Genomic DNA, 15,524 nt, shown 5'->3' with positions numbered 1-15,524 from the left:
CTGAACATTGGGAGACCAAAAAATCACACGGTTGAACATTGGGAGACCGAAAAATCACACGGCTGAACATTGGGAGATCGGAAAATCACACGGCTGAATATTGGGAGACCGAAAAACCACTCGGCTGAACATTGGGAGACCGAAAAATCACACGGCTCAACATTAACTTGATTTTGTTTTGATATGCGGATATCTGCCGTAGTATCTGGGGGTGTTCATGATCTTAATATTATTATCGTTAAAAATCAAATAAAAGGTTTACTTAATTTCAATACAAAATATGTAAACATGATATGATTACGGCATTTCCTAATGGTCTATATTGTCCTAGAAATAGGTTGACGACTTGTTCTTGAATAAAGGTAATGACATTATGCATTGTGTAGGAATATTACTGATTTGCTCATTTAAAACATTTACGTGTTTATTGGTAATAACATAAAAAGGACGATGGTTTATACAGTTCTTACTACCATTCTTTCTACAGTAAAATTAGGTACTTATAAATATTGTGATGAGGTATGATTAACCAGTGATGTTATACATTTTAAAGATATAGTCCAAAATCCCAAATCAAAACAATCTATAAAAAATTTACAAATTTGCAGTAGTATCAAAATTTTTGCTTTTTTTCTACGCTCTTCACAACTTTTCCTAATGCTTAATAAAAAAATCGAATACATCGTCTCATTAAACAGAGAATTAGAATCGTAGATACAAATTGCTTGTTTTATGTCATAAATTCATACTTTTTGTTTGTTGAGTTTTGTGGATTTATTTTTCAACAGACAGTCTCTAATTGTGCAGTCTACTGGTCAAAATGTGTATGTGTTCATATTAAGCAAACTTCACACGGAACCTTCTCTTAAACAAAAACAAAATGCATCTAGTAAATTTTTTATTTCAGTTTTTGATATATTGATAATTTCTGGTCATTCAATTAAATGTAATGAATGTATAATAATACAAGACGCTTATCCTGTGGACGCCCGCGGTCTCAGTATAACTACTTATATTTTAGGTAGATCAGGGGTCTAAATGATATTTTTATTGCAAATAGATGCAAATAATTGTTCTAGATTTTTACTGCAATTAACAAATTTGTCGCAGAAAGGAAATTTATTTGTGAAATTTTTCATCTATGACTTTATCTTACGATAAGTCTTTTTGAAATAAAAAAAAAAATATTTCAATAGATTCAAAAATATCAACACTACATTATAAACTTAGTCACAATATCTTTCAATATAAGACGAAACATTTTAGAGGCAAAAAGAAAATTGTTGTTCTTGGCAATAGTATGTGTTCACCGAGGACATTTGTCACAGCATCCAGAAATCTGTACCATGGATGTTTTTCGTTTGTAGTATGTATACAGGCACAAATAATCATCAGCGCATATAGGTAATCAAAAACCAAAGCAAAAACTAAACAAACAAAAAATAAAATCATTTCATTATAATATATGGTGAAATAGTTAAGGAGGAAATATCCTCTTACTAAATACTAAATATGGCAATACTAAATTATCACAGACTTTTCAAACCAGTTCGCATTGGAAAAGATGAAAAGGAGAACAGATCCTTTCTTTGCCAACAAAGGTCTCGATGCCATCAACTTGTGAAATATCCGTCATCATAAATCAGTTCACTCGAAAATACCATCATATTTTAAAGATCAGTCTGTACCTATCATTTCTTGTACCTATATATCAAACCAATTGCAACTAAAATGTTCAATAACAAACACGTGTTGCATTGTTTCTAAATATTGACGACTTCAAGTCTAAACCTTTTGATTTCAATCGGCCGGCCACGTTATTATTGATGACCTTAACATTGTCAATAACACCTCTCTGCGAAATGTGTAATCAAAAGGCCCAAAAAATCATCAGCCTAAATCCATCAATTGGAAACACAACTTCAAAATACTGATGGATTCAGACGAGGATTATACCAGGTAATTGGTTTAACGCGAGAAAGAAGACGTAGATACTCTTTCCGAATGTATGCAGGCTGTGAGGTCGATGATACAAATGATAATTAAAAACACTGAATGGTTCTTTGAATACACATACTAAATCAATCTTTGAAGATCAAAATGTTGCAAAGCACCTGTCCTACCTCCATGACAAATATATTATTGTCACCGCAGATAAAGCCCCAAACAACAGCGTTTTTTGATGTGTAAATCACATTACACAAGCTGCTTTCCAAATGAATTAGGTATTAACAATTCACTTGGAAACTCAATATATACCCCCACGGCACTTACCAAGGAGGAAACTTAGATGATTATAGGTATGTTCTATGTTCCTTTAGAATTTCAATCAAAAAAGAAAAACTTGATCTCCCTTCACTGTATTGGATACCTAAATTACATAAGTGTCCTTACAAACAACGTTATACGTGTATTGCCGGGTCTTTCAAGTGCTACCAAAAATCTGATTCTAAATTGTCAACATCAATTTTATCCACAAATAAAGCCGGGCTTCAAAGATACAGTGAAAATACATATGCTAGAGGGGGCGTGAGTCAGATGTGGATACTAAAGAATTCGGAAGCTCTGTTAGAGAACATACAATCTGAAACTCTTTCTTCTTGCAATAGTATTAAAATATTTGACTTTTCTACCCTTTACACAAGTATTCCCCATTCCAAACTAAAAGACAAATTGAAAGTATTGGTCTTGCTTTGTTTCATACATAAGAATGGTCAACGTAGATACAAGTATCTTTTCTTAGGGAGGGATAAATCGTACTTTGCAAAAAATCACTCTGATCCAAACAAAAAATTCTCTGAGACTGACATTATCAAGATGCGTGATATTTTGATTGACAACATATTTTTTACGTTTGGAGACTTTTTTTTTCAACAAACAATCGGAATTCCCATGGGAAGCAACTGTGCTCCTCATCTTGCCGACTAGTTCCTTTTTTCATATGAGGTTGATTCCATACAGGAAAATGAAAAGAAGCTAGTATTAAACTGCACATTCCGCTATATAGATGGTTGCCACTCATTTGGTAACTATTTTGAACACATCTATCCCATCGAACTTGAAATAAAAGATACAACAGATACCGTTAAGTCTGCCTCATATTTTGACTTACATCTAGAAATTGATGGAGTATTTATCTCCCAGTTAATGCGATATTGCAGGGTTTGCATTTCCTATCATGATTTCCTTGAAAGAGGGTTGGTGTTCACAAGGAAGCTATTATACCAAGATTTCCATGTAGTGAAGTTGAAATCCTCACTTCGAAAAATCTAGAGGACACCATCACGAGTTGGTTGACCGTTATGGAATATCTGTTTCACAGATGACGACGGATATATTCCAGTTTTCGTAATCACAATCTTGTCCCCTTTTTCCCAAATGTGACCTACCGATTTAGACTTATCACCTGGTTTGTACTTACATGATCAACACGACGGGTGCCACATGTGGAACAGGATATGTTTACCCTTCCGGAGCACATGAGATCACCGCCCGGTTTTGGTAGGGTTGGTGTTGGGTGGTCCTTAGGAAATCCAACCAATGACTGAAGTTGAATGCTGGTCCTTTAAGAAATCCAACCAATAACTGAGGGTGAATGCTGGTCCTTAGGAAATCCCACATATAACTAAGGTTGAATGCTGGTCCTTAGGAAATCCCACAAATAACTGAGGATGAATGCTGGTCCTCAGGAAATCCAACAATAACTCAGGTTGATTGTTGGTTCTTGAGAAATCCAACAATGACTGAGGGCGAATGCTGGTCCTTAGGAAATCCCACCAATAACTGAGGATAAATGATGGTCCTTAGGGAATCCCACAATAATTGAGGGTGAATGCTGGTCCTTAGGAAATCCCACCAATAACTGAGGTTGAATGCTGGTCCTGAGGAAATCCAACCAATACCTGAGGGTGAAAGCTGGCCCTTAGGAAATTCCACCAATAACTGAGGGTAAATGTGTGGTCCTTAGGAAACCCCATGAATAACTGAGGGTGAATGCTGGTCATTAGGAAATCCAACCAATACCTGAGGGTGAATGCTGGTCCTTAGGAAATCTCACCAATAACTGAGATAAATGCTGGCCCTTAGGAAATCCCACCAATAACTGAGGGTGAATGCTGGTCCTTAGGGAATCCCACCAATAACTGAGGGTGAATGCTGGTCCTTAGGAAATCCCATCAATAACTGAGGGTGAATTCTGGTCCTTAGGAAATCCCACCAATAACTGAGGTTGAACGCAGTCCTTAGGAAGTCCCACCAAAAACTGAGGGCGAAATCATGGTCCTTAGGAAATCCCACGAATAACTGAGGTTGAATGCTGGTCCTTTTGAAATCCCACAACAACTGAGGTTGAATGCTGGTCCTTTTAAAATCCCACAACAACTGAGGTTGAATGCTGGTCCTTTTAAAATCCCACAACAACTGAGGTTGAATGCTGGTCCTTAGGATATCAAATTAATACCTGAGGGTGAATGCTGGTCCTTAAGAAATCCCACAATAACTAAGGGTTATTACTGGTCCTCAAGAAATCCCACCAATAACTTAGGGTTAATGCTAGTCCTTAGGAAATCACACCAACAACTGGAGGGTAAATGCTGGTCCTTAGGAAATCCCACAATAACTGAGGATGAATGCTTGTCCTTAGGAAATCCCACAATAACTGAGGTTGAATGCTGGTCCTTAGGAAATTCAACCCAGGGCGAATGCTGGTCCACGGGAAATTCCACTGATAGTATTGATAATTGTTGTGTTGATCATACATGTCGTACTAGTATTAGTGTATTAGTGTTATTTATACAGTTTATTAGTATTGTTTCTACAGTGTATTAGTATTATTTATACAGTGTGTTAGACTATTTATATATTGTATTAGTATTATTTATACTGTGTATTAGTATTATTTATACAGTGTGTTAGACTATTTATATAGTGTATTAGTATTATTTATACAGTGTATTAGTATTATTTATACAGTGTATTAATATTATTTATACAGTGTATTAGTATTATTTATACTGTGTATTAGTATTATTTATACACTGTATTAGTATTATTTTATACAGTGTATTAGTATTATCTATATAGTGTATTAATATTATTTATACTGTATATTAGTATTATTTATACAGTATATTAGTAATATTTTATACAGTAGTTCATTAATATCATTTATACAGTGTATTAGTATTATCTATATAGTGTATTAATATTATTTATACTGTATATTAGTATTATTTATACAGTATATTAGTAATATTTTATACAGTAGTTCATTAATATCATTTATACAGTGTATTAGTATTATCTATATAGTGTATTAATATTATTTATACTGTATATTAGTATTATTTATACAGTGTATTAATATTATTTCATACAGTGTATTAGTATTATTTATACTGTGTATTAGTATTATTTATATAGTGTATCAATATTATTTATACAGTGTATTAGTATTATTTATACAGTGTATTGGTATTATTTATACTGTATATTAGTATTATTTATACAGTATATTAGTAATATTTTATACAGTAGTTCATTAATATCATTTATACAGTGTATTAATATTATTTTATACAGTGTATTAGTATCATTTTATACAGTGTGCTAGTATTATTGTATGCAGTGTATTAGTATCATTTATTCATGCATTTATTATTGTTTTATATAACCAATGATGTTAACAATTTGTTAAAGATTATGATTACAAATTTTGACTCAAATATAATCTTTATTGACTATGATTGTCAGTTTTCCAACCCTCTGGCTTCCTCCACCTATGATATAAGTCCACATTACTGTTTGTTTACCTGTAGGTTATTTTAACAGGAAACACTTAAGGGAAGTCAATGATACATGGTATATGCGTGTACTATAATGCAGCTGAAGGAGCATTTGAATACATGTATCTCATTCTTTTGATATTAAGGGGCCTGCCCCAAAAACATATTGGTTAGTTTATATTACAGAACTCCATATCTAGATAATATGCATATTTGTGTGATCATGCAATGAAAACAATTGAAAACCCAATGCAATTGACTATTGCAACGTTCAAAAACACAATTCATACTAAGGAAAACCCAATTATCTATGAAACCCATGGGTTCTCAACCCTTCTAATTGTTTTCCTGTGCATTATTTACCCTTACCTTTTCATTATCTTCTTGTAAATCTATTTTTGTAATATTAATTATCTGCTCTTTGGTCGTGTTGTCTCTTTGAGGCCAAACAAAAATATATGTCTGTTTACGGTTACCCGACCGACCCTACTTTTGAGCGCCGACCCTAAGTCATTTTATTTCCGTCGTAAAGTGAAAAATAAACTGAACTCGTGTCAAAAGCGAAGTTAGTGTTGCAAATGATATAAATCAATTGCCTGATACATCCAAATGTTCACAATCGTGAATATGACAGCTGTTTTAAGGAAATTCGCAACTCGTGTGATGAAATAAACACTTTGCCGCCATTTTTTTCAAGGGAAATAATCCAATCATCAAAAATACGGGTAAACTCGGCCCATGATCAACTCACATCACGACAAGTCGAAACGGCATGACTCAAAATCATGTCACAAAAAATAAAATGAAAAAATAAAATAAAATGGAAATACCGACCTACCTACCCTATTTTTTTAAAGTTTGTAACCTTAAACAGACATATTTTTTTTTTTTGGCCTGACATAACCCCCCATTTCCATTCTCAATTTTACTTTTTACAGTTTGTCTTTACTGCCGTGTGGAGACAGTAAAGTGCCTCCCTGTGCTTCCGGTTTAAGCTCTTATATCATATTAGATAATGGAGTGTGTGTTTCGACTCCATTTGACTAATCAATGGTGCAACAATACAATCAGTTGTTACAGTGAACAGTGGCGGATCCAGAACTTTTTGTAAGGGGGGGGGGGGGGGCCCGCTGACTGACCTAAGGGGGGGCCCGCTCCAGTCACGCTTCAGTGATTCCCTATATAATCAACCAAATTTTTCCCACGAAAGGGGGGGCCCCGGGCCCCCCAGGGTCCCCCCTGGATCCGCCGATGGTAAAACATCAAATCAAATATATAGTTGAATAGCATTGGAAACCAAAAGTTACAATAAGGAACAATCAATGCCAAGATAAAAAGACGCTGCTATTTTCAGTGTTTGGTACAGGTTGGCTGTCACTGTGTACAACATAGAACCCTATGGTGAAAACCCAGATAACTTTTTTGTCAGAAAACACTGTCAAACATCCAAACATACTATCCACACTGATCTGTGTCCACACTTGTTTTATATAAATATTGTGTAACTAGAATGAAATGGATTATGGACTTAAGATCAAGAACTAGAACCTTTTTAATTATGTTTCACTAGAAAAGTCATTATGTATTATGATTTACGAATATTTAATCCGTTTTAACAGTTTAAATCCCATTACACTATATATTGATTTTAAATATATCTGTCCCTATTTCTACTTACTATATGTCTTTATGAATAATGGTAAAATTGCCTGTTGGAAACTAAATGAAAATCGAATTTCACAACATTAATTTCGTTTTGAACGATACCATTTCCCGTAATCTTGAACATTTGAGGTAAGTCAATATCTAACTAACTGTTATATAATTAAATTTAAGATGTGAATACCCGGAGATTGTCCGGGTTGCCAGTATATGTTAAGGAGACAGCAAACAACGACACAGCAGAACCAACAGACATTGTCTCCAGATGTTCTTCATCAATAAAAGTTTTGATGAGTTGAATTATTTCTTTTAACAGTTAATTTTTTATCCCTCAGAACTGTTTATTTTTAAATGACAATAATTAATAAAAACATTTCAGCGACATATCATAATTGCTTGTTTATTTGTTTAAGATGTTTAATATCTATAACAATTAATATTGAAATACTAGTAAGAAGATAAGGTTATGATTGGTAAGATCCATCAGACACCAAATGATGTAGACATGTTTTCTGTTTGTAGATGTCTCTGTCAATACTCACAGTACTATTAGATACAGCCATAAACTCGACAGAGTACAACACAAGTACTCAAGACAGGTTAGTACAGATTTCTGTTTGTAGATGTCACTGTCAATTCTCTCAGTACTATTAGATACAGCTATAAACTCGACAGAGTACAACACAAGTACTCAAGACACGTTAGTACAGATTTCTGTTTGTAGATGTCTCTGTCAATACTCTCTGTACTATTAGATACAGCTATAAACTCGACAGAGTACAACATAAGTACTCAAGACAGGTTAGTACAGATTTCTGTTTGTATATGTCTCTGTCAATACTCTCAGTACTATTAGATACAGCTATAGACTCGACAGAGTACAACACAAGTACTCAAGACACGTTATTACAGATTTCTGTTTGTAGATGTCTCTGTCAATACTCTCAGTATTATTAGATACAGCTATAAACTCGACAGAGTACAACACAAGTACTCAAGACAGGTTAGTACAGATTTCTGTTTGTAGATGTCTCTGTCAATACTCTCAGTACTGTTAGATACAGCTATAAACTCGACAGAGTACAACACAAGTACTCAAGACACGTTAGTACAGATTTCTGTTTGTAGATGTCTCTGGCAATACTCTCTGTACTATTAGATACAGCTATAAACTCGACAGAGTACAACACAAGTACTCAAGACAGGTTAGTACAGATTTCTGTTTGTAGATGTCTCTGCCAATACTCTCAGTACTATTAGATACACACATAAACTCGACAGAGTACAACACGAGTGCCCAAGACAGACTAGTACAGATTTCTGTTTGTAGATGTATATGCCAATACTCTGTGTACTATAAGATACAGATATAAACTCGACAGAGTACAACACAAGTACTCAAGACAGGTTAGTACAGATTTCTGTTTGTAGATGTCTCTGGCAATACTCTCAGTACTATTAGATACAGCTATAAACTCGACAGAGTACAACACAAGTACTCAAGACAGGTAAGTACAGATTTCTGTTTGTAGATGCCTCTGTCAATACTCTCAGTACTATTAGATACAGCTATAAACTCGACAGAGTACAACACAATTACTCAAGACAGGTTAGTACAGATTTCTGTTTGTAGATGTCTCTGGCAATACTCTCAGTACTATTAGATACAGCTATAAACTCGACAGAGTACAACACAATTACTCAAGACAGGTTAGTACAGATTTCTGTTTGTAGATGTCTCTGTCAATACTCTCAGTACTATTAGATACAGCTATAAACTCGACAGAGTACAACACAAGTACTCAAGACAGGTTAGTACAGATTTCTGTTTGCAGATGTCTCTGTCAATACTCTCTGTACTATTAGATACAGCTATAAACTCGACAGAGTACAACACGAGTACTCAAGACAGATTAGTACAGATTTCTGTTTGTAGATGTCTCTGGCAATACTCTCAGTACTATTAGATACAGCTATAAACTCGACAGAGTACAACACAAGTACTCAAGACAGGTTAGTACAGATTTCTGTTTGTAGATGTCTCTGTCAATACTCTCTCTCTGTACTATTAGATACAGCTATAAACTCGACAGAGTACAACATAAGTACTCAAGACAGGTTAGTACAGATTTCTGTTTGTAGATGTCTCTGTCAATACTCTCTGTACTATTAGATACAGCTATAAACTCGACAGAGTACAACATAAGTACTCAAGACAGGTTAGTACAGATTTCTGTCTGTAGATGTCTCTGGCAATACTCATAGTACTATTAGATACAGCTATAAACTCGACAGAGTACATTACAAGTACTCAAGACAGGTTAGTACAGATTTCTGTTTGTAGATGTCTCTGCCAATACTCTCAGTACTATTTGATAAAGCTATAAACTCGACAGAGTACAACATAAGTACTCAAGACAGGTTAGTACAGATTTCTGTTTGTAGATGTCTCTGCCAATACTCTCAGTACTATTAGATAAAGCTATAAACTCGACAGAGTACAACATAAGTACTCAAGACAGGTTAGTACAGATTTCTGTTTGTAGATGTCTCTGTCAATACTCTCAGTACTATTAGATACAGCTATAAACTCGACAGAGTACAACATAAGTACTCAAGACAGGTTAGTACAGATTTCTGTTTGTAGATGTCTCTGTCAATACTCTCAGTACTATTAGATACAGCTATAAACTCGACAGAGTACAACATAAGTACTCAAGACAGGTTAGTACAGATTTCTGTTTGTAGATGTCTCTGCCAATACTCTCAGTACTATTTGATAAAGCTATAAACTCGACAGAGTACAACATAAGTACTCAAGACAGGTTAGTACAGATTTCTGTTTGTAGATGTCTCTGCCAATACTCTCAGTACTATTAGATACAGCTATAAACTGGACAGAGTACAACATAAGTACTCAAGACAGGTTAGTACAGATTTCTGTTTGTAGATGTCTCTGTCAATACTCTCAGTACTATTAAATACAGCTATAAACTCGACAGAGTACAACACAAGTACTCAAGACAGGTTAGTACAGATTTCTGTTTGTAGATGCCTCTGTCAATACTCTCAGTACTATTAGATACAGCTATAAACTCGACAGAGTACAACACAAGTACTCAAGACAGGTTAGTACAGATTTCTGTTTGTAGATGCCTCTGTCAATACTCTCAGTACTATTAAATACAGCTATAAACTCGACAGAGTACAACACAAGTACTCAAGACAGGTTAGTACAGATTTCTGTTTGTAGATGTCTCTGTCAATACTCTCTCTCTGTACTATTAGATACAGCTATAAACTCGACAGAGTACAACACAATTACTCAAGACAGGTTAGTACAGATTTTTGTTTGTAGATGTCTCTGTCAATACTCTCTGTACTATTAGATACAGCTATAAACTGGACAGAGTACAACACAAGTACTCAAGACGACAGGTTAGTACAGATTTCTGTTTGTAGATGTCTCTGTCAATACTCTCAGTACTATTAATATACAGCTATAAACTCGACAGAGTACAACACGAGTACTCAAGACACGTTAGTACAGATTTCTGTTTGTAGATGTCTCTGTCAATACTCTCAGTACTATTAGATACAGCTATAAACTCGACAGAGTACAACACAAGTACTCAAGACAGGTTAGTACAGATTTCTGTTTGTAGATGTCTCTGTCAATACTCTCTCTCTGTACTATTAGATACAGCTATAAACTCGACAGAGTACAACACAATTACTCAAGACAGGTTAGTACAGATTTTTGTTTGTAGATGTCTCTGTCAATACTCTCTGTACTATTAGATACAGCTATAAACTGGACAGAGTACAACACAAGTACTCAAGACGACAGGTTAGTACAGATTTCTGTTTGTAGATGTCTCTGTCAATACTCTCAGTACTATTAATATACAGCTATAAACTCGACAGAGTACAACACGAGTACTCAAGACACGTTAGTACAGATTTCTGTTTGTAGATGTCTCTGTCAATACTCTCAGTACTATTAGATACAGCTATAAACTCGACAGAGTACAACACAAGTACTCAAGACAGGTTAGTACAGATTTCTGTTTGTAGATGTCTCTGTCAATACTCTCAGTACTATTAGATACAGCTATAAACTGGACAGAGTACAACACAAGTACACAAGACAGGTTAGTATTTATTCACTTAATTCAGAAGTCCCTTATGGTATATTATTTTTTTTACAGTTTATTATTCCTGCATCGATTAATAATGAGTCCATAATGAAAAACATTAAACCTTTCAAAGGGGGGGAGGGAGGGATATAGCAACTAATAATATGACTTTTTAATATTTATAGACACAGTATGATATCAGCTTTTCAAATCATATTGTCAAAAGATATTTTGGTAGGACCTACTTCTCGTCGCACTTCCATTTTGCCTTGCCATTTTTAGTATATGGAACGGGAGCCCAATTATTTCCCCCTTTTCTCAAATGCAATTTTATCATAATTTGAAGGGCAGATATTTATTCCCAATTTTTGACTAACACATTTCAATTACTTTCTCATACTAGAAGCCCCCTTCGTGGTTTCTTGGAGAATTCTTGAAGGTCATGACCGGCATTTAAGCGAGCAATACTGTTTTGAGTATTAATAGGGTCAGTTTATTCACTTCTTGGTTAAAATCGAAAATAAAATTTAAACCACTTACTCGTGCAATCATCCACCGAGTACTTATTGATTATTTGTTTGTTTACAGTAAAAGGAGGGGGTACTTTTTATTTCTTTGTTTACAGTAACTTTGACTTTGATTAAAATGAGTTGACACAAGATGCGGGTTCTTATTGATTTTTTCTTTATTTACAATAACATTGACTTTGATTAAAAGTAGCTGACAGAGGATGGGGGTACTTATGGATTACTTAGTTTGTAAACAGTAACATTGACTGTGATCCAAAGGAGTTGACACAGGATGGGGGTACTTATGGATTACTTGTTTGTAAACAGTAACATTGACTGTGATCCAAAGGAGTTGACACAGGATGGGGTACTTATTGATTATTTGTTGTTTGTTTACAGTAACATTGACTGTGATCCAAAGGAGTTGACACAGGATGGGGTATTTATTGATTATTTCTTTGTTTACAGTAACATTGACTGTGATTAAAAGGAGTTGACACAGGATGGGGTATTTATTGATTATTTCTTTGTTTACAGTAACATTGACTGTGATTAAAAGGAGTTGACACAGGATGGGGTATTTATTGATTATTTGTTTGTTTACAGTAACATTGACTGTGATCCAAAGGAGTTGACACATGATGGGGGTACTTATTGATTATTTCTTTGTTTACAGTATCATTGACTGTGGTCCAAAGGAGTTGACACAGGATGGGGGTACTTATTGATTATTTCTTCGTTTACAGTAACATTGACTGTGATCCAAAGGAGTTGACACAGGATGGGGTACTTATGGATTATTTGTTTGTTTACAGTAACATTGACTGTGATCCAAAGGAGTTGACACAGGATGGGGGTACTTATTGATTATTTGTTTGTTTACAGTAATTATTGACTGTGGTCCAAAGGAGTTGACAGGATGGGGTACTTATTGATTACTTGTTTGTAAACAGTAACATTGACTGTGATCCAAAGGAGTTGACACAGGATGGGGGTACTTATGGATTACTTGTTTGTAAACAGTAACATTGACTGTGATCCAAAGGAGTTGACACAGGATGGGGGTACTTATTGATTATTTGTTTGTTTACAGTAACATTGACTGTGATCCAAAGAAGTTGACACAGGATGGGGTACTTATTGATTATTTGTTTGCTTACAATAACATTGACTTTGATTCAAAGGAGTTGACACAGGATTGGGTACTTATTGATTATTTGTTTGTTTACAGTAACATTGACTTTGATTTAAAGGAGTTGACACAGGATGGGGTACTTATTGATTATTTGTTTGTTTACAGTAACATTGACTTTGATTAAAAGGAGTCGACACAGGATGGGGTACTTATTGATTATTTGTTTGCTTACAATAACATTGACTTTGATTAAAAGGAGTTGACACAGGATGGGGTATTTATTGATTATTTCTTTGTTTACAGTATCATTGACTGTGATCCAAAGGAGTTGACAGGATGGGGTACTTATTGATTATTTGTTTGTTTACAGTAATATTGACTGTGATCCAAAGGAGTTGACACAGGATGGGGTACTTATTGATTATTTGTTTGCTCACAATAACATTGACTTTGATTAAAAGGAGTTGACACAGGATGGGGGTACTTATTGATTATTTGTTTGTTTACAGTAACATTGACTGTGATCCAACGGAGTTGACACAGGATGGGGGTACTTATTGATTATTTGTTTGCTTACAATAAAATTGACTTTGATTAAAAGGAGATGACACAGGATTGGGTACTTATTGATTATTTGTTTGTTTACAGTAACATTGAATTTGATTAAAAGGAGTTGACACAGGATGGGGTACTTATTGATTATTTGTTTGTTTACAGTAACATTGACTTTGATTAAAAGGAGTTAACACAGGATGGGGGTACTTATTGATTATTTGTTTGTTTACAGTATCATTGACTGTGATCCAATGGAGTTGACACAGGATGGGGTACTTATTGATTATTTGTTTGTTACAATAACATTGACTTTGATTAAAAGGAGTTGACACAGGATGGGGTATTTATTGATTATTTGTTTGTTTACAGTAACATTGACTGTGATCCAAAGGAGTTGACACAGGATGGGGTACTTATGGATTATTTCTTTGTTTACAGTAACATTGACTGTGATCCAAAGGAGTTGACACAGGACACGGGTATTTATTGATTATTTCTTTGTTTACAGTATCATTGACTGTGATCCAAAGGAGTTGACAGGATGGGGTACTTATTGATTATTTGTTTGTTTACAGTAACATTGACTGTGATCTAAAGGAGTTGACACAGGATGGGGGTACTTATTGATTATTTCTTCGTTTACAGTAACATTGACTGTGATCCACAGGAGTTGACTCAGGAAGGACAGTACTTATTTTACCAGCTGATGCTAATACCGTCTGTAAGTATAAGACTTATGATTTTCCAAAAAAAAAATTTTTTCTATTTTTCACGGAATCTTGACAATTATTCTATTCTCTTAATTTGCAGCATTTATTTTGTTTTTATTTCCCAGTTAACTGTCTAATTTGGAATTGAACATGTCCTAAAAGATCAACAAATCTAATCGAATTCGGTCGAATTTTTTTTATAAATAGTTATTTTAATTTCTAACTGAATATCTAAAAAAAATGTTACTGTGGGAAAATTAATAAAAATTGAATTTCACCACGTGAATTTCTCTTTGGATAATTCATTTTAATTCATCTGTATAAATGGTAGGACATTTATAGAGAAGACCAGGTGAGGTGTTTTGACGATGAAAAGGTTGCGTGCGTGCGTCTAAGGCGAGTAGCAGAGATGAAAATATTCACCACATTGTTCGAGCTGCAGGCGGGACATCATCTGGTTATGAAGCTCATTCACGATCAAAAGATTGTTGCGTCATCTCTCGAGAGAAATTCAAATACGAAAATTTTGTCATAATTTATTTTTGAATAGGGCTTCGAAAAAATAAATCATATACAGATTACAGATGAAAGTCAAAAGTCAAAAGTCATTTTTTAGCTTGCTGGTTTTATTCCACTTCTGTATCATACAAACAAAAAGTTTGATGTGATATGAAGAATCACATGTCGCCTATAAAAAGCCTCTCAATCAATTATGCAGACGGACAAACTTATTATTATATTTATCATCCGTTTTATTAATTCTCGTTTTCATTAGGAAATGCCATCTTGAAACTTTGAATTATATCTCTGTCACAAAGTGTTTAACTTATATTTAACCGAATGAAGCCAGTTATGATGAAACGACATTTTTAATTAAGAAAAAGATAAATTTACTGTCTTTCTTTTTTTTTTTTTTTCAGGTGTTAGAATTTGTTATTTTCTCGTTTATGGTGACAAGAAAAAATAAGTTCTTGGACAAATGTGCATCAAGACCGGGTATTGTGTAGTGAGTATCAGTACAAATGTACAAC

General features: G+C 34.3%; 1 long non-coding RNA gene across 3 annotated transcripts; it reads left to right on the top strand.

The window, feature by feature from the left end:
- Positions 1-9,177: 9,177 nt before the first annotated feature.
- Positions 9,178-15,524, top strand: LOC127737271 (uncharacterized). Of its 3 annotated transcripts, none has more exons than XR_007999331.1 (3): positions 9,178-9,256; positions 14,429-14,504; positions 15,414-15,524. It is a non-coding gene; the product is annotated as an uncharacterized LOC127737271 (long non-coding RNA). The 3 variants fall into 3 exon arrangements; XR_007999333.1 differs by lacking the exon at positions 9,178-9,256 and adding an exon at positions 11,008-11,086; XR_007999332.1 differs by lacking the exon at positions 9,178-9,256 and adding an exon at positions 11,420-11,498.

The sequence above is a fragment of the Mytilus californianus genome, unplaced genomic scaffold, assembly GCF_021869535.1.
Source record: "Mytilus californianus isolate M0D057914Y unplaced genomic scaffold, xbMytCali1.0.p SCAF_4, whole genome shotgun sequence".
NCBI classification, from domain to species: domain Eukaryota; kingdom Metazoa; phylum Mollusca; class Bivalvia; order Mytilida; family Mytilidae; genus Mytilus; species Mytilus californianus.
Note: the sequence above shows the minus strand (reverse complement) of the source record. Positions and strands in the feature narration are given on the sequence as shown.